Below are 27,582 nucleotides of genomic sequence, written 5' to 3'. Positions count from 1 at the left end.
CCAATATAGGAAAATGAATGCCAGAAGCTAATCCACAGAAGGCACAGGGCAGGGCTGCCTCTTAGTTACAGCCATGCCAGAGACCCAGCTAAATCCTCCCCTTCTCCGTGTGGTCGGATTCCCAAATTACCTAGACTGATTCAAGTTGATTTTCTAGAATTTGTAACAATACAGATAGAAGAGGGATATAGGGAAAAATGGAGAGAGAAGAGAGAAATAAGGAGAAAAGTATTTAATGATAGGTGAAAAAAATACATAAGGAAAGAATAGAAGGATAGAGGAGAAGAGGGAGAAATAGTAAGGAGATGAGAATGAAGACAAAGTATTGATAAAATAGAAGAAAAAACACCCAGGAATTGCAGGAGGAAAGGTCCCCATGGCCAATAGGGACCCAGTGGTCCCTGGGCCAGATAAGCCTCAACAGAGGACACCATTGCAGTGGACACCATTAGGCACGGTCTCCCGAAAGGAGAGGTGGGTATTGGCCTGGCTCTCATTGAGTCAGCCCATTGTTCCCAAACAACTGGAACGGGGAGGGAGAAGAGACAGAGTCAGGGCAGGCAGGTGGTCTGGGAGGGACAAGGCTTGCTATAGGGTCCCAAGAAGACCAAATAGGTGCCCAGGAGGGTGGTGATGGAGCTGCCCCAACACCCCTCTAGAATACTGCCAGCGCTCTAGGCTGCCCACTCACAGATCTCTCCTGCCCACCAGGGATGCTCACAGACCCAGACTCAGAGCAGGCCAGTGGTTGGCGCCCACACCTCTCCCCAGCCTGGTCCAGAGGCCCCCAGGGAGCTCAGAGCTCACATTAGCTTGCAGGTAAGAATCCTGGTTCGCAAGGGCTGCCCCACAAAATTCTTGTAATGAATCTAAGAGTCACAGTAGATTGATGTAAATGTTGGCTGACATATTCTCAGGGAAACAGTAGAAAATAAACATTAGTGAGCTCTGTCAGTGATCACTGATCTGCTGCACTGCTCACTGCAATGCTGTTCTATGATCCTCAGCGTCCTAAGACTCTGGCCACTTCCTGATTTAGTTGGGCTGAAGTTGCAAACTCATCTTCTAAGTCCTATGGACGTTTAGCACCAAGCTTGGTCAAGCCACCTGGTTTACTAAATGACCGATATAAACCATGATTGTTCACATCGTATAGGAAATGCACCCCTTCTAAACTTGTTCCAACAGTGATACTTCTTCCACTACATTTCAAGTGAGGACATTTACTCTGCACATCAAAAGAGTTTGTATGTCGTGAGATGTAGTGCATCCCTTGGTGAGAGATGGTGATGCCTTTTCTGTCATGTAAGACACATGCCTATATTTCCATTTAAATAAAACCCTTTTGGAATGTATTTCACAGATCTGAGTATTTGTTTAATTTTTTTGGTTATTTTCACATAGAAATCCAACTCAGCCATGGAAGCAGTCACTCATTAAGAAAAAATATTAAAGTGGACCATATCACCAGTGAAGAACATAATTTCTTTTTTTAAGAAAGTCAATTTGGATAACTAACCTTCAGTAACTGGACCTGCAGTCCTCAAATCTTTTAGTCAAAGACTTTGTGGCCAGCCATGTCTCAATTTTATAATTTTGAGAATTTAAAGAGGTATACATTGCATTTCACATATTAATTAATATTCCATGGCAGACATGTGGCAAAGCATATGGACAACTTGCCCAAAGGAACATAAGTAAAGACCTTTTGTCTTATTATCATCTCATGTCCATTTTCAGTAAGGAGTTAGGATAGACCTTTTTCTCAGAGTTTTCGGAATTTGGAAAGAGTTAACATGTATTAGCGGACAGAGTTAGCACAGACAGCAGACAGACCCAGAAGAACAAGAAAAGTCACTTCAAAAAATTATGACAGGGAGAACATCCACAAAACTTTTAAGGCCAGAGAAGGAGTGCTTGATTTGGACTTTCTTATAAAAGTAGAAGGAGGCTTCCTGAGAAGAAAGCCAATACACAGTCTTTCTTGCTGGGGGTCAAGGTTACATCAGCGAGAACACAAGCTGGGGACACTGCTGTGGGTGAGAGCTACACTAGTGATGGCGGGGCAGCAGCCTCTCAGGGGGGACACCTGTGACACACCAACTGCGAGCAGGTGCTCAGATACCCCTGCAACATGACTTCATATGACTCTGGAAAACATCTTCAGATCCAATGAGAAATGTGTTTGCTAGGAAAGGATACCAAATGCAGAAAGAAAAAAAAAATCAGAGATGTATAAATAGAGTGGGGTGGGCAGAAAGGCCTCAAAGATGTCCAGGCCCTAAAGAAAGGAACTGTGAATATGTTACTTTGCATGGCAAAAGGGACTCTGCAGATGGGATTATGGTTAGGAAGACTGTCCTGGATTACCCAAGTCGATCCAGTCTAACCACATGAGCCCTTAAAGTAGAGGACTTTCTCCAGCTAGAAGAAGAGGAAATCAGAGAGGTGCAGCAGAAGAACAAGAACAAAGAGCAATTTAAAGATGAAAGGGACTTGACCCCCTGCTGCAAGAACAGGCCACACAGAAAGCATAAGGGATGTGGGAAACCTCTAGGAGCAAAGACCAGCCCCCAGCTGGCAACCTACAGGAGATCAGTGTCTCAGTCCTACACACACAAGGAAGTGAGTGAGTGTGTACGCAGAAGCATCAGGAGGGCAGTCCTGACTGCTGCCCTCTGAAAGGCCTGCTTGCAAGGCTGGCCCATTCCCAAGACTCTAATGATAAAGGTGGCTTACTGTGCCTAATGTTTGTTCAAACAGTGTGGTTCCTACTCAATACCTGCCTTCCTTCTGGGAGTCTGGGATTTTGTTACATGCAAGGCAGAGGGTGCCTACATGATGAGCCCCCAGTACATGAGTTCACCTGGTTGGTAATATTCCATGTGGGTTTCTATAACTCACTGCTGGGGGATTAAGCTAGTCCCATATGACTTCCCTGGGAGAGGACTGTAGAAACCTGGGCCTGATTTCCTCTGGGCTTCACCCCAAGCACCCCCTTCCTTTGCTCATTTTGCTCTGTGTCCTTTCACTGTGCTAAATCATAGCTGTATGACTACACACTGGTCCTGTGAATCCTCCCAGCAAATCATGGAACCTGGGGAAGGTTCTGGGACTCTCCAGACACCTTGAAGGACAAGTCTTCCCCAGAGGCTCCAGGAAAAATGCCTTAAGCAGAGAACCCAGCCAGGTCTACTGTACTTTAGACCTACAGAACTATGACATAATAACTCTGTCTTGTATTAGGTCACTAAATCCATGAAAATTTGTTAAAGCAGTGATAGGAAATTAAGTAAATGGCACCATGAATAAACATATTACTTTCACTAATGAAGAGTATAATATCTCAAGGACATTTTTTAAAATCTTAAATTCATTCTCAAGTTAACATCAGCAATTCATATCTAAAACAACCACGTGAAGAAGGGGTAGAACCTCTGGTAAGGTATATGGTTGATTTTTAAGAGCAGCTGACATTTTGTGAGAGGTCTGGAAAGCAGCCAAACCAGCCCAATCTTTTTAAAGAAACTGTGAGTATAATGTCAGAATCATCAACTAGTGTGATTTACTGCTGTCAATGCCAGTTGTGTATAGTCGGGCCCAGATTAGGAGAAGAATTCACTTAACCCACGGTGGTGCACGCAGAAGATGTGAGGATGAGCCCTTTTCCTAAAGGAGCTCAAACTGTAAGAGAGGAGAAACACCTCCACTGGAGCTTCAAGGATCACTAAGTTGAGACCAAGGGCTACAGAGAAGCACAGAGCAGGGAGCCAAGGAAGGCATCCTGCCAGAACGTAGATTCCACTCATTCGTTTTAATTCAGCAAACATTTACCAACGTGCTTGGCCCCAGGCACCATGAAGTGCTGGGGACACAGGGAGGGATGCAAGCTCAGCAGGAGTGTAAGGCAGGCCACTTTACCCATGTTTATTGTGTGACAGGATGGATAGGATTGAGGGGTCCACTTCTGCCCTCACCTGCATGATCTAGGATTAATAATGCCACTATATTCTTGACCCTACTTCCCCAAGGGTGCCTGACCTTTAAAGAAATCAGCAGAGGGTGATGCTTACATTTGATTCCTCTCCAACCTGCTTAACTAAAAACAAGAATTGTTAGAGTTGCTCAATCAAATGGGATTGGAGCGGGGCGAAAATATGAACCTTAATTAATACAATGAAGAATAAGTAGGCATTAACTATTAGTTAACTAATTTTGAAAAATAATATTTAATTTTGAACAAAAGTTCTCTATGTAAGTAGATGTTTCATTAAGCTTTAACTTACTTAAGCAATATTGACCTTAACCCTGCTTTGGACTTGGTGTTCTTAGAATAAGCACAACATTAATATCTGCTTCGGATCATACACATGGCAATTACTTGTTTGGAAACCTTAGGTCAGCCAGCCCTAAAAACACTCACATAGCCCTTCCCACTTTGTTCTTTTATCTAGTATTAGACAACTAACTAGTTTTTCTTGATTCAATTTGCATCAACATTTATTGACTAACTAATAAAAGCTCCAGGGATAAGAAATTAAGTAGACCACAATCCATTAAGTTATAATAAGCTACAGAGTTCTAAGGAAATTCAAATGAGGGCAGTTTGTTACACAACGAATATTATCATTTTGTTGCCTGTTAGTTTTATACATAAGCTATGTGCTAAGACATAACAGCTTTTTAGCTGACAATTTTCTTCTTACTCTGACAATTAAGAAAAAAAATTTCTTAAGTGATACAACATTCTTAGCCTAAATTAAATGGAAGATACACTGTGTATTTTTTATTGTGGTAAGATATACATAACAAAAAGTTTAGCATTTTAGCCACTTTTAAGTGTACAGTTCTGGACATTAACATTCACATTGTTGTGCAAACATCACCACCTTCCATCTCAAGAACTTTTTCATCTTCTCAAACTGAAACTTTGTCTCCATTAAAACACTTACAGTCCATTACTCCCTTCCCCTGGCTCTTGGCAACCATCTAAATTATATTTTTCATAAGAAGAAAAAAGTAATTTCTTCTCCACCTGATGAATCTTCTTCAGGCCACACCCCATCAGCCAATTGCAAACCTGCTGCAGACCTTTACAACACTCTACTCTTAGAGCTTCTCATTCAGAGCAGACTGTGATTTAAAGATATGAAATGCTAAATATAGAATAAATTACATAAATTTTAATATTCAAAAAGTTAAGCAAACAAAATTTAATTCTTCTAAAAGAAGCATGGATATGTAATCAGAAGTAGAAACTATGTCACTGATGTAAAACAGTTATGATTCCAAAGAATCCTAGGGCTCTATTGTCCATAAATTACAAGGGGCCACATGGTGCCCAAGGTCCTGTTGGAGCAGGAACTCAACATATCCCTCAACAAGTCCTCCACAGAGAGACTCTCCATTACATCTATTTTTACATGTTCAGGGTCTTTCAGAAATTTCAGTTTATCAGAGGGCACAGAGAAAATGAATTTGCTTTATTTAAAAATGCTGAGGAAATATAAACTATTGTGTTTGTTATAAAACAAAAATAAAATCAGTTGTATGTGACTTATTTATTCCTTAGACTTCACACTATTTAAAGGAATAATGGGAAGACATTTTCAATATTTCGCTACATTATAAAATTGTTTTACTTATTTCATAAATTAGCCATGGACGGTGTATTCTGGAACGTCACATGTGGCTTACATTCAGTGGAAACATTTTCAAGTAACTTAGGAGGCTCTGGTTCTATACTTGATCTGACAGATGGGCAGCAACAGGCAGTAACTGGCATAATTCATACTCCGACAGACTGCTTTTCAATAAAGCACATACCCAGATGCTTTCCTCTCGTCGATATTGCTTCCAGTTCCTCCCGCCATCGCCAAACATCAGGAGGTAGCTGGTCACCCAGTCGGAGCTCCCGTATCCTCCCTGGGTGGCCACAGCTGTGACCTCCATTCTTTCTCCAAAGTCAATCTGCAGCCACTGGTATTTATTTGACACAAGGGGAGACCAGCCACCAGCTCCTTTTTGTGGGAATAAAAATAAGAAAACCGGTAAAGACAGAGAAATCTTTGAAATCTATATTAACCTGTAAGAATGGGGTCATAAATAAGATTTATGAAAATCATAGTTTCAAATTCTGCATTATATAATGCGCCTCATAATTATATAAACACACTCACATACACACACACAAACACAAAATAAAAACACAGGTTAAATGTAAATGGATGAAGCCTATATTAATTGTTTTGTTTCTTAGTTCATAACCCCTGACTCTCTGGTATTGGGGTGTCCCGCTAAGTGAAATTGCTTAATGTAATAGGTGGACAACTAAACACCATGCCATTACATCAGTGCTTGGAACTAGTGTCTTTATTGGCTTCAATGCATGACTTGCCATTTGTTGGACATAAACAAAGGGCAAACCTTCCTTTGTTGGAAAATAACAAACTTTCCTTTGTTGGAAAATAAAGCTAGAAAACCTTAATTCTGGATTCCCAGCATGAGGAAGTACCATGTTGAATGTTGGGATAACAAAGATGGCTATGGCATAGCCCTACACTCAAGGTGCTTACAGACTCATAGGAGAAGCAGACATTTCAAAGAACAATTTGAAATGCAATATGGGAGGGGTGGAGGTGAAAGTGATTTCTGTGCAGGGAGGGAGAGTTCTAAAAAGGTAGCAAGGAGGGTGAGAGAGAACCCAGAGGAAGTGAATGAGGAGGAGTTTCTCAGGTATTCAAGACAATAGGTGCAGAGTGGAAATTACTATGCTTTGTCTTCTCCAGTGCCTGTGAGACACCGAAGAATTAGGGATACCTGTGAATGTATGATTGATATATCTTGTTCTTCTAGTTTAACAGAAACATGAGTTTTGAATTTGGATTTAGATGTCATATTAAATTTTCTGAATTTAAATTATTATGCAATATAAAAATTGGGAAACAGGTTTGAAATGCATTCTGGAACTGATATTTTGCTAATTATCCATGTCTAGAAAACACAGTGTCATGTAAACAGTCCCTAACACAAAAAAACTAGCTTTAAAAAAAATTTTCCCCATTGTCCTGACATCTCATTTGAGGCTCTCATAATAAGGTCTGACACTTTAGACAACATTTATTATCTTTTTTATTAGGGGCTATTATTAACATCCATGTCCTGTTTACAAAAGCTGTTACGACCAAGTACATGTCAGGAGGTGTGTGACATGGTTACAAGACAGCTCAAAGGAAAATGGAAGTGGAGCGCTTACATCAGGGTGTGGAGGTGAAACTACCAAGTGGGCACATCTGTTGCTTCACTATGTCCTCCGCTAATGGCACTACGTGTATAACCCTTAGCAAAATTTAAAGCTTACAAATTCTTTAAAACTCAAATTCTTTCTAAGATTTCCTCATTTCCTGCAATCTTTATTCCAAAATTCCAAAATTTCCTCTCAACCACAAGCACAATGTCTTTTCCTTTGATCCACATCTTAAACATGCCACAACTCTGGCTGTTCTGTAATGCATTATTAAACTTTTTATTTTGAAATAATTTCAGATTTACAAACGAGTTGCAAAGATGGGATAGGGAGTTCCTGTCTACTTTTTACTCAGTGTGTCCTAATGTTAATATCTGACATCACCATGGTATTTTGATCAAAACTAAGCTATTAACACTGGTACAATGGTAACAAAACGACAAACTTTATTTTGATGTCTCCAGTTTTTCCACTAACTAACTCCCTTTTTCTGTTTCAGAACCCCACATTGCATTTAGTCACCTTGTCTCCTTAGTGTCTTCCAACCTGTGATAGTTTTCAGTCTTTCTTTGTCTTTAATAACAAGATTGATCACCACCCAACACCTCCCTGCTACTTCTACTGATTTGTGCAAAGGTCCCATCTAATGTTTGATGAATGATAAGTCCTTCTGGGTTCTAGCTGAGGGTTAACTAACAGTCCCAAGTAACATTACTCTGCAACTGCCTGTAATTTTATAATAATTGCCAAAAGAAGTCAGAAATTAGGTGTTGGCTTTTAGCTGATCATTTTAACTTAAAGGTTCTACATTTGAAGTTTTATATGAATCAGTTTCAATCTCTGAGAAACTGCTAAATGTCCTGTATTCTTAGTATCAAGGTTGTAAAGAATGTACTGAAGATACTTCTTCTTTTTGCATTTCACAATCTTTCTCTGTCATCTTTCATCTCTCTTGAAGCGGGAAGTATCATCAACACGGGCACCACATGTACAGAAACGCAACAGAGTAAAAAGCGTCAGCATGCTTCCAGCATCTGCCCTGGGACCAGCCTCTCCCACAGATGCAGCCACGTCTCTGTCAGCCACTCTTCACCATCTGCAGGTAATCAACCTTGAACATTTCATATTCCTTACCTGTGGTGAGAAGGTGCTACTGGTATGCAAATTAAGCTATCTGATTAAGTAGGTACTCTGATAAAGTAATGAAACTGCAGAATTCCCTGTGCTGCAAAGCAATTCATTTCAGCTGGGTAACACAGCCACGGCGTAATCCCCAGACCCCTGTAGGGTGATGATGTTGAATTACTGTGCATTTGCCCATGCACGCAGTCCACTGGGGTAGATGCCCATTTTTCTAATGACTGGAAAAAGTGGGAAATGCACAAACATAACCTGAGGACTGTTAGGGAGCCCCGAACAGTTTTACTGACGGGTAAGGGAGATCACTGTTCTGTAATGGAAAACAAAACAAAATACACTGAAACAACATTAAAGTGGGTACGCTTGAGCACAGCCGCCCCACCAGCTCTTAGCTGCAGAGCAGTGGTTCTGAAACTGATCAGCCTGCATTATTCAATGTTGCAAATCTTCAGTAAATTCCCCCTGGGAACCAACACCCCCTGAAACAGAGCCCAGGGATTTGCAATTACTGTTTTGGAGTCACCAGTGCTGAACCCACAAGAAAGGCACTTGCCCTCCCACCCAGCTCTTCCCCTGACCACACCACAGACTGTCTTTTTCCATTGTCACCGTCCTGTCTCCTGCCTCAGCCCCTTAGTTGAATGAAGTGTCACAATTCATACAAAGGAAAACATGTCCAGAGGATCTGACTTGCACAGAACAAGGTTCCACAGCTTAGGACACTGAACACAAAACATCCCTCCCAGCAAAGTGTGATAGGTATGCTTTAGGGCTGCAATGAGAATTCAACAAGAAACTGTGTTAGAGCATCTAGCACAATACTTTCTCTCCCATACACGATCACAAGACGGGAGACAGTCATGGTGAAAGAGGGGTGACATCCAGAGTGTGGGGCATTGCAGTCTTTTCATTACTGAATGGCCCGTTACCTGCCACTTTATACTAGATAAAGGAGAGAAAATGAGGAAAGCCAAAACTTGTCACAAGCATGTGATGTGTTCAGGACCCTGCCAGATGCTCTAAGTGCTACCTCACAACTCCTCCATGCACCCGGCAAGTGGGACGGGTGTTACAGTCTCTGCTTTGCAGACCAGCAAAAAACAATCATTTTTGGTTGGGGTGAGGGTATTTTGTTAAAGCTTAGCTCCCTTTTCATTCTCTACCCCTTCTAAGAACATATCCCTGTGATGTGTCAGTTATTCAGTATTGTTTGCTCATCAATAGCAGACTGTCTTTTATAGTGATACACTGGCAGATATATTGGAAGGTTTCTGTCTCTAGTTATGCCTGCGTGATTGTTTCCCCCACCTTTCGCTGGCTCAGACACAGGCAGTGACTTGTGTCTTTGGGGAGAGGAAAGGCTGAACAGGAAACTCTCAGCGAGGGCCTTAATTATTCTGGTCACTGATCAAGATGAAAATGACCCCTGCCCCTGGTGGCCACGGGGCATGCACTGTCATAATGAGTGTCAGCTCTGTGCAGAGGGGGAAATTACCCAGAGGTGGAAATTACCCAGAGGTGAAAAGGAGAATAGCTCATGCCTTCTTCAAGTTGGAACAAGGTCCAGAGCAGAAAGATACCAAAGGGAGCAAAGTCAAGTGGGATAATCTGAAGTGAACAGACTAACCTATCTCCAGGGCATCTAAATGTCAAGCAAGTAAATGGCTACATTGAAACTGTAACCAAGGGAAGTTTCCCTCCAAGATCTTCATTACATTGTCTCAAATGGGAGCTCATCAAGCTCTGTGTATTTCTTTCCTCACTTCAATGCATCTTAATTCACAGAAAACTCATTCCAGATTCCAGGCGGTGCTGGGTGAGTGGGGAGAGGGTGAGATAAGCAGGAGTAACAGATGTTCCCAGGAAAAAGGGGCCATAGGGCAGCAGGCCCTGGGGATGCTCCCTGACCATCCCACTCAGAGATCTCTGGGATTTATATATTGGTGTTTTTGTCACAACCCTGCCTACATTGCTGAGGGAAATTTAAGCATTTGCTCCAGCTCTGATTTCTTAAGGAGCAATTCCAACTCTCTACATATACCATTTCTGGCTATCAGGATGTAAAAAATGCAGAAATCCTCCCTCTGGACCTGTCTAGGTAACCTCTGATTCCCTTTCTGCTGTGCTTCCTGCAGTCTGCTAGCAGCCTGAGCAGGAGACAACAGGTAGTTTTCCAAAAAGTGCATCCATAATGAAAAAATCACACAGAGCTGCCTAATTGTAAAACAGATTCCTCTACTAAATGCAGACATACCCAGTAATGGTTTTGTAAACAGACAATTTAAAATTAAATAAAAAATAAGTGTATACTTGTTAATTTGTGATTCAAATTAAATGCCAGTGATATTAAAGAAAAAAAGTACAGTGTGACTGTTCACACGTGACTCCCTTAAGTTCTGTGTGCAGTGTCCCGAGGGACAACTTTCAATGCCCTTGGCAATTAACATTCATCGCTGCAGCTCTTTCTGCATAAAATAAACAAAAATCCACTGCTACTGTGTGTTTTGTTTTGCTTCTCTCATAGACACTCCTGACCAAGTTTTAAAGAAACACACAGTAGCGAGGCATTCAGATCTGAGTTGATCTCAGGCTTTGCAGTTCTTATGTGTTTGAAGTTCTGTATTGACAAGACTATAAGATGATTTTGCTAATTTCTCACCTTAGAAATAAAATACGAATTGCCCAGCAAGCCTATAAACCATCCGAACATGTACTAAATACCTCATTCATGACTGAATAAAATGTATGACCAAGTTTATTTGTGCATCTCCCGGGAAATCTTCATGTTTAGGAGAGATGCAGCTCTGAGATCTGGTCTAATTCTATAAAAGCATCATTGTGCATCTTTCAGAGGCCCCCTGAGTTATTCAGAACAGATATGATTCCAGATCATTCTTGAGGCCACTCAGAATAGCTGCATCTCCCTCTGATATGTAGAGAACAGTGGGGAATCCAGGATGCCCAGAAAGGCAGGAGGCCAGGCGTTCTGCTCCAAGGCCCCCACCACTTCCCAGGGACACACCGTTACTCTTCTTAAGGCAAGAGCTCCTTTTTCTTTTTAATTAAATTCAGTGTAGGATCATGTCAGGAAATGCAAGGGTGAGATGCTTAGAAATAAAACCATGAGTACTAAATTATCCATCCATACTTGACTGCTCAGTTAACCAGAAGCCTTTGGAAAAAAAGTCCATTGATGGTAAAACTTACATTTTCTTTAGTGATGTTATGGAGCTGAATTCATTACAATTTGTAAGCACACTGTGAAAGCCTTGGATAAAAAGAGATATGTACAGACGAGCTGCTATACAAAATAGAGTGGTAAAATGAGAATGCAAAAAGGATAAGGTCTGAGCATCACAAAATGTAAATACTACTGACAAAGGTGCATTTTTTGGGGGGTAGGCATTCATCCCCAGCAAAGTATGGCATTATTTTGTGTCGGAGAAAAGCCTGCTCCACTGGATTTCCTTGGAGGAAACACGGCAACAAGGAAGAGTCTACTGCAAGGATCACAGGACAGAGAGAACAGGGAACCCCTGAAATACCATCTTCCAGTCAGCCCCTAGTCCAGAAGCTCCTCATTAATGTTCAGAGCAAAGGTGGGAGTAGCTGACCACAGGGTCCACTGAGATATTCCATTAGCCTTTGCCACTGGCTGTGGCCTTCCTGGACCAGTCTCTGTGCCACAAGTTAAACCAGAAGTTCAAGACTCCTGTGTGCTTTGGTCATTAGTGATCCCAGATGCCTCATGAAAGGTTGCTAATTGAACCTCACCCCTTTGGCAGGATTGAAGGTCACCTCACTTGGTACGTCTTTCATCAGTGACTCCAAACAAGAAAAAGGGAATATCCCTACAAGAGGCAATGTAATTGCATTGGATGAGTAAAGCAGTATGTAATGGGATAAAATATATCTCCATAGGGATGCCAATAATATTTATTAAAAGTGGAGGAAACAAAGACATCATGGTGTATGTCAAGGATACATACTGTTAAATAAATAACTTTCATGAACATTTTTGTATATTATACATGATATAAAAGTGATTACTTTGGAAAAGAACAGAGTAGAATTTGCTAGACAACTATTTTTGAATTTGGATAGTGCTTAGAAGGGCTTCCACATATCTTTTGGGAAGTTGCCAAGTACGTCATAGGCAGTACTTACTTTTGGAAAAATACTATGGCAAAATTGTGGCCACCATAAGATACTTACTGGGCAGATAATAAACACAGACATAATTTTGCAAGGATAAACTGTTGTGTTTTTCATTCCTCTCCAGTAAATCCTGTTAGCCGGTGATCATTATCCCATGAAGCCCTAGCGAAGCCAGGGAGGGCAAAGACCAACTAAGAAAATAGGAAACAGGACGTGTGATGTCTCCCTCTTTGGCAGGAAGAAGAGATGGGAACCCAGACGATCGTGGGAAAGAGAGGAAATGGAGGAAGGGTAAAAGGTGGTGGGAGGGTGATTCAGACACCTTGCTCAGGAGCGAAGTCCCAGGGAGATCAGAAAAGTGAGAGGAATAAGCAAGCTGCGAAAAGGCTTTGTCTTGGCTTCCATTTGGAATTTTGGGAGATCACCTTGTAGGGGGCTGTGTAGTCATTACTAATGGTTGCCAACTATTTCCCTTCTTCTACCTTCCAGTCACTTGGAGGATTGCGATTTCCACGCCCCCTGGTGGTTGGGTGGGGCTATGTGACCAGTTCTGGCCAACAAGCTCTGAGTGGAAGTGATAGGTTACTTCTGGACTAAACTGCCAGGACAAAACCATTTCACGATCTTTTTCCCCTTGATATGGTGAACCAGACTGCCCACAGGCCATCAAAAGGGGGCACAGAAGTGAGATGAGAGTCTGACTGGATCTGAACAGAAGGTCAACTTGGCAAAGGCAAATTAAACCTGTAACCAAGGCTGCTCAGGCTGGAAACCAAATGAGACTCATGGTCAGGCTTCAGGGAGGCAAGAAGTGACATCGCAAAGATCCCGGAAGGGACAATGACCTGTTCCCTGGGAACACGGTCTTACCAAGAGGTAAATCCGCCACAGGCTTCAGGAGCAGGTGCCAAGTAACCCTCAGCGTTAAAAGCAGACAAACTCCCTTCAGCAGATAGCAAGGAGCTGAGCCCCAACGTGAGAAGCCCCACCATCCAGCTCCATGAGGGCACCAGCCCTTCTGTAAACCCAAACACTGTCTTGGAAAGAAGGAGGAACAAAGAAATCTGAGCATCCCTGGAAGATGTTCACCCATTCAAAAGAGTCCACTGAATCCAAAAGAGACTGAAGATTGCCTTATTCTGGGGATAGTGCTATAATTTGGGCTACTTGGTAGAGAGAAATGACAACATTGCCTCCCTGAATGTTGTTGACAACGCTTAAAAACACGTTTGGTTTGTTCTGGTTTGTCTCATCTAGCATCTTAGGTTCTATGGAGGTAACCTGGAGACTCCAGACCTTGAAAAGGACCATGGGAAAATCTGAGCAGATGAGTTCTGTGTGACAACTGTATGGCAGGGTCTGCACGAACCCTGGGATTTGGGGGCTTCTCCTCTCACATGCTACCATCATGCCGTGATTTAATAAAGTTGCCTGGTCACCAAGACAGTGCTCTGTGCTTTAGTACATGGGTGTATTTTACATGGATGCTATTACATTTGGCCTGTCCACTGCACTCAATACCCACAGCTGCATCTGCAGGATCATTTGTTAAGAAAAATCGGAAAAAGAATGTGTCTTGGCCCTAATAGGTCTAAAAACTTTTAGGAAGCACAGATAAACAGAATGAAAAATCTGACATCCAGAGGCAAAAATTCCCCAGTACATTCATATGCCCTTATAAAAATCTGGTTTGCAAGCCCTTTTATTGCCATCTGAATTGCTCAGACTAGTATTTGGGAATACTGACCAGTTCTACCAGGCACCTAGCCTGTGAATAAAAGATAGAAATACTGGAGAACTACGATTTTATGAAAAAATATGAGGGACAAGTTTATTATTATAAGATTTGCATCAAACATTTTTGATGTATTCAGTAATATTCTGATTTATATCAGGAGTTGATATACGTCTAGATATTTTAAATTATTATTCACTCTTTCCATTTTCTAACATTTCTTTGTAAAAAACAGTAAATTTTACATCATAGCTTATTTGGGATATTGCAGAGTCCAAATAATCAGACGTTCCAGGTTATAAGAAAATATTTAGTGTCTGATGCCCAGGCCTAAGCATTTTCTCCTAATCGAATCATGTGTATTTATTTCCTGCTAAAACCTGGAGTATTAACTTGTACTAGTAAATGTACTTCCTAAAGTGAGAAATAAATATCTTAAAGCTGAGAATTGTTGCTAATATGCTCAGCCATTAATTGTATTGGGAGCATTAGACAAAATCTTTCCTGGCTCCACCAACACATAAGTCTGTTGTGAGGAAATATGATCAATGTCTCAGTACGGGAAAGGTGAAGAATTACAAAGAGAAAAGAAAACATCCAGTCAGTTCAGCTTGTCTCCATCTACTTTCTGTTTACAATACACAATATAGTAATCTGATATGCCATTTTTGATCAAGTTAAATTTAAAGCAGTCTCATTTGCGCTGTCAGTGATCGAGTGGCTTGCCCCATTAGAGGGCGTGATTTTCAGCATCTGGGCCATGAATGGAGTTGTCCCTCTTTCTGGGGATGACTGTTTATGCAAGCACTTTGGGGGAACAAAAAAGGAGAACAAAATGTGTGTACACTTCCTCCTAATCAATCTCAATCAGCTCTGGCCAGACCACTCATCTCACCACCATGCCTGCGGTGACTAAAGAGAACACGTCACATGGCTAAAAAGAACACGTTATCCGGAGTTGGAAAGCAGCATCTGAAATGCTAAAGCCAGTTTCATGAAGGGTCACCTACAGTAACAATAATTGTAAAAACAAAAGGTTATTTCCACATGCAAGACCTAGAATGAAAGTCCAGCATGGTTTACTCTAAGGTAGTTTTTTTACTTTTGGTTTTGGTTTTTTAACTTTTGTTTTGAATAAACTTGGATAAACTGCATAAAGTTCCTTTAGGAGATTTTTGAGAAGAAAAAAATGAAGTCAATATTATAGCATGTTCTTATTTAGAATACACAGATTTCAGCAACCTTGATTTTATATGAGAAATATTAGGTCACTTGTAATTCTAGGAAATATCAATTTAATATTGATGGAAAGAAATTCAGCTAATATGAATAGTCAAACCCAATTTGACTGTAAAGATGTAAAGCTTCAAGAACTTTACATTTTTAGCTAATGGCATCAATTTTCTTGAATAGGTATATGAATACATGTACGTGTCTGTGTTTTACCCCTTAAAAAAAATCCATCAGTTCTGAAAAATTATACATTCAGGCATTTCCAGTAATTTGTGTTTCTCTGTATAAAAAGGTAAGGTGTATGACCTCAGAGGGGATACTTTGTTAAATGTATTATCTGGAACCCAATCCCAGACTTCAAAATGGGAATGCTAGAGGAACCAGACTAGAAATTTCAAAAGTAAACTCCAGGAGCACTTAGTCCAATGTTGAGTGATGATACTAGCCCATTACTATCTCTACAATAACCAACAGTTCCATTAGGGAGCTCACAGAAAACACTGGCAAACAGGTGGTAACATGCTCAGGAATCATGGTTTTCAAAGATGCAAGGTCTGCATCTCTCTGCTTTGGCCCACCTGTCCCTAGAAACGCCTGGATCCCTCCTAACTTCTCTGCTCATTCCTCTTAATATCCTTCGTAGACTTCTTTCTTCTATATATTGCAAAGTCTTTTCTAAGAAATATTTTACTACTTTTCATAAATTAATAGAAAACAAAATAAATACATAAACTGCATAAGTAAAAAATATGTAAAAGAGGAAACATGAAATGTGCAATAAGTTCTAGTCAATTAATTAACATTTGTTATGTGTTGAATCAGTGAAGTACTTTAAAATCATCAAATGCCTTAAAGTTTGAATTATTTGGCTTTGGGGGGTTATACAGTGGGTCAAATTTATATATATGCACACACATACAATCAAAAATTATGTATAGACTATTCTCTTACTACCTTTATGTATCAGGTAGATGAATTGATCAGCTGCTATGTATAAAGTTCTTGGTGGAAGCTGTGATATTTGAGACATTTCTAATTCTTAATGAACATTCTAGAAGCGCAATGACTTATGGGCAAAATAAGAAACTAGGGATGTAAGACAGACCACCTTCTTTAAAACTTCCAAATACCACAACACAGACCAAGGAAATTTTAACCATACAATCAGGGAGTCTAACATGATTTTCCTCACTAGATCATACACAAAATATTCCAAAAAGCTAAAACTACTATATATGAAGAATCATCGCCCTCATTATATTCATCCACATTTCATACTATCCACATTTTACATCATAATAATCTAAACTAAAGTGAACTAATATGTTCTCTAGCATTTACCAAGGCAAAGGAAATGTCCATAAAGACTCTGGGATGCTGGCTTTTAACAGAAAACACATATAGATAATCCTTCAGAAGGAATATTGATAAATTGTGCTGTCTAAAGCATGCTTTAGAAATGGGTCTGAAATCAGGTGGTAATATCTAGGGATATTTAGTGAAATGTACACTATATGCAATCAGAGTAGCAACAACCATTAAAAAGAAACCCTCATCAGTTGATTGCCACTCTTAAAATAATTAATTTAAATTTGCAAAGAGAGTAGTTTAAATATAAAAGATAAGCTTTGTACTTACCATTTTATAATGATGGCTTATAATATTCTGAGTTATTAGTTTTTTAATTAAATATAATGGAAATAAGTTCATCTTAAGCTTCAGGATTTTCCCTTCTAATGTTTATAAACTTCCCAGTGCCACCATATTGATAGCACTGGAGGCCTGAATCATAAAGAGACTCTACACATGCAAATTAGAAACACAACACACAAGCCCCTCGGGCCTCTTTAAACTAATTAAATATGGCTTACTTAGTTTTTACAATTTTAGGGAAACCACTGGAAAGTTTAGATGTTAAGCTGATATTAGAATAACCACCAGACCGAAAATGGGTAATTTGATAACTGATCTTCTTGAAATCTGGTTTCAATGAGAATATATTTTTACTGGGGTGCTAAAAATGATTATGAATGATGCTTTGAGGAGTAAATATCTGGCCACAAAATGCTTTTTCCTGGGAAAAGACCATGAAGCTGGACAATTAATGGACATGCCTTCCCATCCTGAGCTCATTGAATTTCTTCACCTGTGTTCTTACTCTTCCCTGCCAATCTATTTGATCACTTACTAGGTTCCCAAATTTGATCCTTAAGGACACAGTAAAGCTCAAGCTAGACTTTAACTCTGATCTTAGAAATGTCAAAGAAAGGGAGGAAAACACTCAATTCCTTAGTAGTATCTCCAGAATTTACAGCAGTGCGTTTACATGGGACACAGTTAATTTTAACTTTTACTTTCTGAATTAATCTTTCATTTAAAAAATCTATCCCTTAAAACAGTAGCAAAACAAAAGCAGAAATAGAGACACAGACGTAGAGAACAAATGTATGGATACCAAGGGGGAAAGGGGTGGGGTGGGAGGAATTAGGAGACTGGGATTGACATATATACATTATTGATACTATGTATAAAATAGACAACTGATGGGAACATACTGTATAGCACAGGGAGCTCTACCTAAGGCACTGTGGTGACCTAAGTGGGAGGGAAGTCCAAAAGGGAGGGGATATCTGTACGGGTATGGCTGATTCATTTTGTTGTGCAGTGGAGGCTAACACAACATTGTCAAGCAACCCTACTCCAATAAAAGTTAATCAAAAAAAGTAGCAAAGCATTTGAATTTGAAGTGTATGTATTCACTTATTTAATCCACTGAATTAGTATTTGTGCAATAGAAGAGGTAATTCACTGGACAACATTCAAATAGCAAAAATGGACCTTTCCAAAAAGTAAGTCATTAACTCCCTTCCCACTAATAGGAAGGGAATCTTTATTTTCAGTGGCAGCCTTCACCTGGTCTCCTCCCAGGCCAAGTCCTGGGAATGGAGTCATTTTCCCATGACATCCTTTGGCAGCCTCACATCTCGCAAACATCACGCGGTGGCCTGTTCAGTTTTCCCCAGTGGCTGCAGCACTGGCTCCTTCTTGTGTTGTTGTAGTTATTCATGACCAGCGCACTTGACTAGTCACCCTTCTGTCGCCGGTCCTAAAACTAAAAAGGGATGATAACCCCGGAAAAAATCTAGACTCCAATAATTCCCTTCTCATAAATCTTATTGATGATCATTTGCTGGCAATCAACAGGGAAGGAAGATATCAAAACAAACCAAAAAATGGATCATAAGCAAGAAGAAAGCTAGCAGAGGAATACTAGCAGATATGATGAACCTGCTGCTTTCTTCAGTTTCATTCATTAAACTCAATATAATTAAGTTTTGACCTATAAGAAGGAATATGAACTAAAAATGAATATAATTCTCTCTGGGAAAGAATCAGCGTGGATTGACAAGAAGACAGCTGCAGACTCACCGTCTCTGCGATTAAGGCTTGCGAAGCCAGGGCCGTGGCTGCTGGACCGCTCTGAGGAGCTGCTGAAGGAAGCCCGGGGCAGGGCAGACGCCAGAGGAGCGTCACAGCTATCTGGGGGGAAACACCACGTGCGGGTTAATACACTGAGTAAAGCTTTCCTGTCCTCTCTTCCTCTCTTCTTCCTTCCCTTTTACTTTCCTTTCCTTCCTATTTCCCTGCCACCCTCCCTTCTCTTCTTCCTTAATTTCCTTTCTTTTTAGTTAACAGGCTAGGAAAATGCTAGAGCCTGTGGCAAACATCAGTCTTGATCAGAGGTGTGTTAGTAAACATTGAACAACAGGCTCTTAAGGAAAATTAAAAACCCTGATTGGCAGCATTTGCCACTTTCCATGGTGTAAATACTCGTACCATGGCCAATTCAAAGCTATCAACGTGATGTCACTGACCAGGAAGTTGGAAAAAGAATCATTATATAGTATTTTCACCACGCAGACACAAGGTATGTAAATCACCTCAAGAGCACTGATAACAGCAAGATGACATAAAATAAAGTAGGAAGTGGTGAGTTTTCAGAATGTATTACTTTTGTTTTAATATGATTTAATTATGTTTATATAATTTAATTTTTAATAATGATTGTATTTTCATGCAAAATTCATGAAAAGTTAATGATTGGCTCTTGCTAGCTGCTAAAAATTGGTTCCAGCACATCACTCCTAAATGGGAAAATATTAAAAGTATTTCCTTGAAAATCAGAAAGAACACTTTCACAGACACCACCGTTTCTATTGAACATTGCACTGTAAGTCCTATCAGTACGTAAGAGAAAATTTAAAAATTAAAAGCACAAAATTGGATAAAAAAGAGCAACCGTTATGGTTTCCAGATGATATGATTATGGAGGTAGAAATTCTGAAAGTCATTGGCTAGCTTAACAATTCATTATACAAAACCTGATAGTATTTCTAAACTTATCCATAGTTAGAAATTAAATTAAATAGAAATAGCAAATACTAACAAAACATATAAAGTATCTAAGAATGAATTTTACAGAATTTGTAGGACATTTATGGAGATTATTATAAAAATTGTATTGAAAGACATTAAAGAAAAACTACATAATTCAGACTAAAATGATTGCAAATAGGAAGACTACTTTTAAGGTACTGGTTTTCCCTAGCTTGATCTAAAGATTCATTAGAAGTTCAATCAAAGCTCAGGAGGGTTTTTCACAGAACTTGAAGCAGTGAACCACACAGCTCAGGGGTTCTTAACGTGTGGTACAAATATGATATAGGGGGTCTGTTGAGATGAATAGAAAAAAATTATATCTTTATTTTCACTAACCTCTAGCTAAAATTTAGCATATTCTTCAGTCACAAATGTAGACAAACCAGACTATATTCACCAGTGCCCGTGCATATGTTACCAACATAAGTTACAGATATTTTAATAGCAATCGTTGTCCAAGACATCTAGAAATATTGTTTATGGTCCCCTTTACTTCAAAATAACAGTATTTATTAAAGTCACCACTAGATCTTGTTTTTGAATGCGCTAATAACTAAGAAGACACTATGTTACAATTTCTAGTACATTGATATCAGCATTTCAATATAACTATTTACTTTGTAACCCTATGTATACATTTTATGCATTTACAAGCATTGCTGTGAGAAGGAGTCAGGCTTCAGCAAAGTGCCCGAAGGGTCCTTGGCAAAAGGAAGAGCAAAGAAGCACCCGTTGTGAGTGTGTGCACTGCAAGTACAAAGCTGTTGAGACATTACTGGGGCATTATTAGCCATTCAGAAAATTCCAGAAGATTGGGATCATCCACAATCCACAGTCAGCTGTGCTAACTCGAATGTTAACGTGACAATTTCTCAGGGGACAATTTCCCTGCCTGTTGAGCAGACCAGGCCTGCATCATTCCCCCTTTAGGTAAAGGGGTCCCAGGGATCTAAGTAACCTGCTCAAAGTCACAGAGCTGGTTGAGGGTAAATGAAGATTATCTCCATCAACTGTTTAGCTTGGGAAGCCTGCTCCTTTCCCAGCCTCCCCCACCACCCCCAGCATGGCTTCCTTTCTGAGTCTCCCCAGATGCTCCCCACTCAGTCCCCTCTGCTCACATCTTTCTCATCTCACCGTATTGGGGTCTCTCCTTTCTGGGTTGGAAACAGTGAGGACCAAGTGTAGATTCTGGAGCCAGACAGGGTGTGGGCATGACATTTACCAAGCTGCCTACTCTTGGGAAGTCACTGGCCCTCCCTAAGCCTCAGTTACCTCATCTGTACAATGAGGATGTCACACAACTGAATCACACAACTGGACAAAGGGGAATCACACAATTCATAGGGTTTCTATGAGGATCAATAGTGTTTGCTTTTATTATTTTCAGTATGGTAAGACAAGTCATCACATAAGCTTCTTCAAAATATTCTATAAGGACGTTTTCCCTATAGAGAGATACAGAAGGCAGCATTCAACGTTCCAAGCCATATTCTCATTTTTTATTCTTTCCTCAAAAGAAGGCATATGAATCTTAGCCTTTAAAAAAAAAAAAAAAAAAGAGTAAGATGTACTTGCTCTTATGAAGTCATCTTTGCCTTTGAGAAACAATTTTAAAAGTGATCATTTTCTTTAAAACCCTAATTGGTTGTTCCAATTCACTTCCACACAGTCAAATTTGAGAATGCACGTGATCAAAAAACGTGACCACGTCCAATAAGGTACTTGGAAAAGAGCTGCTCTGTGTTTGGACAGTGTTTTCTGTACATTCACTGTGTTTTTAACTAAATTACATTCAAGTAAGGTGAAGTCTCAGATGCCACCCAAAAATCTCCTAAACCATTGTTTTCAATCTGAAATGTCTATATTTTATACTACGATTCCTGGAGCCAAAATTGTTAAGACACAATTTAATTTTCTTTTTCTGGAATCATTAAAAAATATTTGATTTCCACTGAATATTATTCTTATCAATAGTCTGATACATACTATTTCTATCCAAAAAAAAAAAAGATGAATCCTGAAATGCTTCAAAGCTACAACAATTATTCATAAATAATTGTTTTTAACAAACGAGATGGCAAAACAACTGAAAAGTACAACTATTTACCACTTAGGGGGAAAATGAGGTGAGTACAAGTAATAATCTTGTAAGAATTAACAAATGAAAATAGACAGATAATATTACAGTTCAATAGGCTAAAGCAAGTTTATTTCTCTTCATAATAACACTCATATTAAGAAGAAATTATTCTATGAAATAATCTCAGTTTTGAAATGCACTTATTCCTTCAAAAGTTCAAATGTACTCAGAAGCTCAAATGTTCTCAGAAAAGCTTAGGAACTCTAAAGGGAAACTGATGATCCATTGTAACGTGTCTTGTGGAAAATACAGACACACCGTAATTGTTCACGATTTATGTGTGATTCAGATCAGAGTGCTCAGAGCATCCTTGTGTGCATGCTTCTAGAATAAGTTCTTATGTATTAAATGAGCAAACATTGTCTCAGTAGTTGTACCTATTGTAACATCATTTTAATCAATAGCCTATTGTTTGTCCTGCCAACAGAACAGCTTTATACTGAAATTATTAAACAATATTTCAGCTTCTGTTTTTAAAAATTATATATATATTCTTTTCTCCAGGTAAAATCTTAGAAATTTGGAACTTCCCATAGCTGGGGAAAACATAGTTGCCTTAATCCTCTCAATCTAAGTGACACTATCTGAGTGTTTTCCAGACCCTTGACCTCCTCCTAAAACTACTTAAATCTACCCCCTCCATAAATAAAAAACAGTCCCAAACAAATCTCTTTGGATTACTACAGCTCCTTGGTGATGCATGCTCTTAGTTTCTTCAGAACTTTCAAATCCAGTTTATACACAACTGTATATAAATGGCATCTTTTCAATATGCATTATGTTCTAAAGTAGACTAAAAATTCCTCAGCAAAGAAAATGTCACTTTACTGAATTCATTGATGAGCTCTAGTAGTTATCTGGTAGCACCTTTAGGATTTTCTATGTCTAATATCATATCATCTGCAAACAGTGACAGTTTTACTTCTTTCTTTTCCAATTTAGATTCCTTTTCTTTTTCTTCTCTGTTTGCCACAGCTAGGACTTCCAAAACTATGTTGAACAAAAGTGGTGAGACTGGACATCCTTGTCTTGCTCCTGATCTTAGAGGACATGCTTTTAGATTTTCACTGTTGAGTATGATGTTAGCTGTAGGTTAGTTGTATATGGTCTATATTATTTTGAAATATGTTCCCTCTAGGACCCTTTCTGGAGAGTCTTTAATCATAAATAGGTGTTGAATTTTGTCAAAAGCTTTTTCTGCATCTATTGAGATGATCATATGGTTTTTATTCTTTAACTTGTGGTGGTGTATCACAGCCATTGATTTGCAGATACTGAAAAATCCTTGCATCCCTAGGATAAATCCCACTTGATCATAGTGTATGATCCTTTTAATGTACTGTTGGATTTGGATTGCTAGTATTTTGTTGAGGACAGATGAATGGATAAAGAAGATGTGCTACATATATACAATGGGATATTACTCAGCCATTAAAAAGAATGAAATAATGCCATTTGCAGCAACATGGATGGACCTGGAGATTATCATACTAAGTGAAATAAGTCAGACGGAGAAAGACAAATATCTATTAAAAAATTTGAAACAATAATTCAAATAATTATTTTAATAATATAATACTAACCTTCCAAAACAGAAAGCACAAAGTCCAGAGGGCTTCCCTGGTGAATTCTGCCAAACATTTAAGGAAGAAATCATGCCATGTCTCCATAATCCCTTTTAGAAGATAGAAACAGAGGAATACTTTTTAACTTATTCTATGAGGCTAATAGTACCATAATACCAAAACCAATCACAGATATTACAAGAAAAGAAACCTACAGACCAATATTTCTCATGAACACAGATGCAAAATCCTCAACAAAATATTAGCCAGCAAATCCAACAATGTATAAGAAGAATTACAGGGAATTCCCTGGCAGTCCAGTGGTTAGGACTCCATGCTTCCACTGCAGGGGGCCCGGGTTCAATCCCTGGTGAGAGAACTAGGATCTCACAAGCCACACGGTGTGGCCAAAAACAAAATAATAAAGTAAAATAAAATAAAAATTTTAACAGATTTTTAAAAAATAGAAGAAGAATTACATACTGAAACAAGTGGAATTTGTCCCAGGTATTCAGGGCTGGTTCAACATTCAAAACTCAGTTTATGTAATCCATCACATCCACAAGCTAACAAAGAAAAATCACATGGTGCTATCGATAGATGAAGAAAAGCATCTGACAAAATCCAACACCCATCCATGGTAAAAACTCTTGGTAAACTAGGAATAGAGTTGAACTTTCACAAATTGATAAAGAATATCTACCGAAAACTTACAGCTAACACCACACTTAATGGTGAGAAACTGGAAACTTTCCCCACTAAGATCAAGACTAGGCAAAGATTTTCCCTCTCACCACTCCTTTTCCACATCCTACTAGAAGTCTTAGTTAATGCAATTAGACAAGAAAAGGAAATAGAAGGGATACAGATTAGGAAAGAAATGTCTTTGTTATGGATGACAAGATCATCTATGCAAAAACTCCTGGAACTAATAAGTGGTTATAGCAAGGTCACAGGATACAAGGTTAAAATACAAAAGTCAATTGTTTTTCTATATACCAGCAATGATCAAGTGGAATTAGGAATCTGAAACACTATGCTATTTACATTAGCACCTAAAAAATATAAAATACTTAGGTATAAATCTAACAAAATATGCATGAGAGCTATATGAGGAAAACTACAAAACTCTGAGGAATTAATCGAGGAAGAACTAAATAAATGGAGAGATACTCCATGTTCATGGACAATACTCAATATTGTCAAGATTTCAGTTTTTCCCAATCTGATCTATAGATTCAAGGCAATCTCAATCAAAATTCAAGCAAGTTATTTTGTGGATATCAACAAACTGATTCTAAAGTTTATGTGGTAAAGCAAAAGACCCAGAATAGCCAAAACAATATTGAAGAAGAACAGAGTGGTAGGAATGACACTACCTGATTTCAAGACTTACCATAAAGGTACAGTAATTAAGACAGTGTATTGGCAAAAGAACTGACAAATAGATCAGTGAAACAGAACAGAGAGCCCTGAAGTAGACCTACACAAATATAATCAATTGACCTTTGACAAAGTAGCGAAGGCAATACAATAGAGCAAAGATAGTCTTTTCAATAAGTGGTAATGGAACAAATGGACTTCCATAAGCAAAAACATGAATCTAGACACAGACTTTTTACCCCTCACAAAAATTAATTCAAAATGGTTCACAGATCTAACTGTAAAGCACAAAACTATAAAACTCCTTGAAGATAACATAGGAGAAAATCTAGATGAACTTGTGTTCTGCAAAGACTTTGTAGATACAAAGCCACGATCCATGAAGAAAAGAACTGATAAGATGGACTTTATTAAAATTAAAAATTTCTGCCCTGCAAAAGACAGTCAAGAGAATGAAAACACAAGCCATAGGATGGGAGAAAATATTTGCAAAATACACATCGAACAAATGACTTTTATCCAAAATATGCAAAGAACTCAAACTTACCAATAAGAAAACAAACAACTCCAATTAAAAAATGGTCCTAAGCTGACTTTAACAGACACTTCACCGAAGAAGATATACAGATGAGAAAGAAGCATATGAAAAGATGCTCCACATCATACGTCTTCAGAGAAATGCACATTAAAACAACAATGAGATACCACTACACTCCTATGAAAATGGTCAAAATCTGGAACACTAATGACACCAAATGCTGGCAAGGATGTAGAGCAACAGGAACTCTCATTGGTGGTGGGAATGCAAAATGGTGCAGCCTTTTTGGAAGACTGTTTGGCCGGTTCTTACAAAACTAAACGTATTCCTACATGCAATCCAAAATCTGTTCCTTGGTATTTACCCAAAGGGGTTGAAAACTTATGTCTACACAAAAACAGGCACAAAAATGTTTATAGCAGCTTTAGTCATTAAACGTCAACACTTGGAAGCAACCAAGACACCTTTAGTAGGGAATGGATAAACAAACTGTGGTACATCCATATAGTGGAACATTAGTAATAAAAAGAAATGATCCATCAAGCCATGAAAAGACACAGAAGAAACCCAAATGCATATTACTAAGTGAAAGAAGCCAGTCTTTAAAGGCTACATACCATACGATTCTAGCTATATGATATTCTGGAAAAAACAGAAGTGTGAAGCCAGTAAAATGATCAGTGGTTGCCAGTGTTTCGATGGGAGAGAGGAATGAATAAGAGGAACACAAGGGATTTTAAGAGCAGTGAAACTATTCTGTATAATAATATAATGCTGGATACATGTCATTATACATTTGTCCAAACCCACAGAATGTACAACACCGAGAGTGAAACATCAACTATGGACTTGGGGTGACTATCATGTGTCAGCACAGGTTCACCAATTGTAAACTAAAAAAAGTATCAATACCACTCTGGAGAAGGATGCTGGTAATGGCAGAGGCTAAGCATGTGTGAGGGAAGGGGGTATATGGGAAATCTCTGTACTTTCTGCTCAATTTTACATAAACCTAAAACTGCTCAAAAAATAAAGTTTATTTTTAAAAAAGGGCAGGGGGGCTTTCTCTTTATCAACTACCCTGAGTATTCACTTAAAAATAAGTGCTATGATTTAAATAACTTACTGAGAAAGAAGAGAAACTTTCAGGGTTTTTTCCCCCCAGTTATACATCCTGGAGCCCATTTATAAAACTTAGTTCTATCCCTTCATGGTTTTAAAATTGTGCAAGGGTGTGTGACTCTACCAGCCTTCAGAGGAATCAAATATCTGGAGGGAGAATGGCTGTAGTTTTTCATGGATTGTCCTGCTTCAGCACCCTAAGCAGACAAGGATTTAGACCTGTTTTAAAGGTCAATTTTAATTATCCCAATTATTATTCACTCATGACTGCTGAAAAATTATACTCGACAAAAGGAACAGATTCCCAGTGGTGGGAGTGTTTCTAAAATTATAACTTGTGGCAGTTTAATGAATCATACTGCTTCTCATACAGGAACAGCACTTTTTTTTTTTTTAAAGAACCACTATTTATCTTTATTTCTTCAGCTTCTATCACAGTGCCTGGCACATGGTAAGCATTTGATAAATGTTTGCTGAATTAAATTGATCACAAGTCCGAGAGCAACTTTCTTAAATCTCCATATCTAAGTTATATTTCAACCCTGACATATATTGAGCTTAAAACACTGAAACAGCCAAGTTCATCCTAACAGAAAAATCATGCGGTCTTAACTTCCAGGCTGGGTGTGGGGTAGGTATGTGATAGTGGGACCCAGGAAAATATAGATAGAGAAGAGGGGTTCTCACTAATAGGAAGGGACTGCCAATGAAGTATTCATTTCAGAAGGCATTCTCATTCCTGCTTAAACAGGGCATGTCAGTAAAATTCAGCAATCCAACACACTCAGATATTTTTCAAAAATAATTCACAAATGGAAAGATGAGAACATGTCTGTGTTAGAAGTAACATGTCTAGATTTATCAAGATTGTATAATTTTGTG

The 27,582-nt window shown here is 38.9% G+C and overlaps 1 long non-coding RNA gene across 1 annotated transcript in view; it reads right to left on the bottom strand.

The window, feature by feature from the left end:
• Positions 1 to 5,964: 5,964 nt before the first annotated feature.
• The window catches only part of LOC309654087, a 58,036-nt gene continuing 36,418 nt past the window's right edge, over positions 5,965 to 27,582 (bottom strand). Inside the window, exons 3-4 of the long non-coding RNA XR_014259824.1 lie at positions 18,942 to 19,052; positions 5,965 to 6,020 (exon numbers count right to left, since the gene is read on the bottom strand). This is a non-coding gene — a long non-coding RNA (uncharacterized lncRNA). The remainder of the gene's footprint in view (positions 6,021 to 18,941; positions 19,053 to 27,582) is intronic.

The sequence above is a fragment of the Balaenoptera physalus genome, assembly GCF_965194825.1.
Source record: "Balaenoptera physalus genome assembly, contig: HAP1_SCAFFOLD_1934, whole genome shotgun sequence".
In the NCBI taxonomy this organism is placed as follows: Eukaryota; Metazoa; Chordata; class Mammalia; order Artiodactyla; family Balaenopteridae; genus Balaenoptera; species Balaenoptera physalus.
The sequence above is the reverse complement of the archived record's forward strand: the minus strand, read 5'-3'. Positions and strand labels throughout refer to the sequence as shown.